We start from the raw sequence: 1938 nt of genomic DNA, 5'->3' as shown, positions 1-1938 counted from the left end.
CAGCGGCTTTTGATTAGAAATATAGTCTGATTCTCTAACAATCTTACCGAATTATTATATATATGTTTTGTTGTTGTCATCCTTATAGCTACATTTCTCAAAAACTACGAACTGGCTAGCTAGAGTTGACTAGTAACTTCAGTCATGTGGATGTTGAGCTCTGTTTCAATGTTGGGTGAATTGATTTGGAACGGTGAAGAGGTTATTACATTACCGGCGCTCTCAGAGCGAATTTACGAACGCAGCTGTGATATTCTGACGTGTAGCAAGAATATATACTGTATATGAATGATGAGCCACACACTGGATATCAACTTGACTCTTTAGTTATTAGACGTGCTCGCATTACAGCATAATATGCATTGACTACCTCTAGACTCCGCGGGACGGAGTCTTGACTGTGTATCGTGTCTACCACCAGGTGGCAGTAGGTGGTCTAAACATTACAGCAGACATTGACTCTTTCCGTTCTGCTTTCGGCGCCAAAGAAGTTTACCTCAGAAGCCTCGAGACAGCGGAGACACACGACAGAGACGCAAGGAGAAAAGGTTAATATACATTATTATGTCTTAAACAGGCTAATATGCTACATTAGTATGTCTTAAACAGGCTAATATGCTACATTATTATGTATTAAACAGGCTAATATGCTACATTATTATGTATTAAACAGGCTAATATGCTACATTAGTATGTCTTAAACAGGCTAATATGCTACATTAGTATGTCTTAAACAGGCTAATATGCTACATTAGTATGTCTTAAACAGGCTAATATGCTACATTAGTATGTCTTAAACAGGCTAATATGCTACATTAGTATGTCTTAAACAGGCTAATATGCTACATTATTATGTCTTAAACAGGCTAATATGCTACATTACTATGTCTTAAACAGGCTAATATGCTACATTAGTATGTATTAAACAGGCTAATATGCTACATTATTATGTATTAAACAGGCTAATATGCTACATTATTATGTATTAAACAGGCTAATATGCTACATTAGTATGTATTAAACAGGCTAATATGCTACATTAGTATGTATTAAACAGGCTAATATGCTACATTAGTATGTATTAAACAGGCTAATATGCTACATTAGTATGTCTTAAACAGGCTAATATGCTACATTAGTATTAAACAGGCTAATATGCTACATTAGTATGTATTAAACAGGCTAATATGCTATAGTTATTATACATTATTATGTATTAAACAGGCTAATATGCTTGTCGACGGTTGACAGCACACAGCTAACTACTAGCTAATGTATCTACTACATACCAAAGGTAAACTGCTGGTAAAAACACAAATACCGCCTAATATAAATGACAACTAGTAGTTTAGCCAGGTCCTAGCATGAATTATTTGTTCTCATGACGACTGATGTATAGATGATTCACTTACTTAGACAAATGTAGGCTACTTTTTGTAAGTTGTGGATAAAGGCGTCTGCTACATGTCTAACATGTGATGTCATGTACTTTTCTAACACAGAACAGTGGAAGAGCAACAGAGCGACGGAGCCTATAGGTAACATGAGTTCAGAGGTGAGTGGTCGCTAGCTACAAGGCAGGTCAGCCAGCTACAGGGTTAGAGGGCTACAGGTAGGCAGGCCAGCCAGCCAGGTTATGTCAGGTAGAATGTTAGTTTACACCTATGCTGGAGGCTGACACACCTTCTCCCCGCTAGCAGGACGTGTTTCAAGACGTGCGGAGACATTTCTCCGTGGCGGAGTGGGCCCGCCTGGCAGAAGGGGAGAAGATCCGCTACAAGAGCATGAAGCGGAACCACCTGGCCCTGCAAGCTCTAGGTGACTGCTGCTGGGGAGACAGGGCTGTGTGGATGGCATGGATATATATATATATATATATATATATATATATATATATATATATATATATATATATATATATATTATACAGGGCTGTGT

Source organism: Nansenia antarctica (assembly GCF_963989245.1).
Source record: "Nansenia antarctica genome assembly, chromosome: 17".
NCBI lineage: Eukaryota > Metazoa > Chordata > Actinopteri > Argentiniformes > Microstomatidae > Nansenia > Nansenia antarctica.
This window is presented reverse-complemented; position numbering follows the sequence as displayed.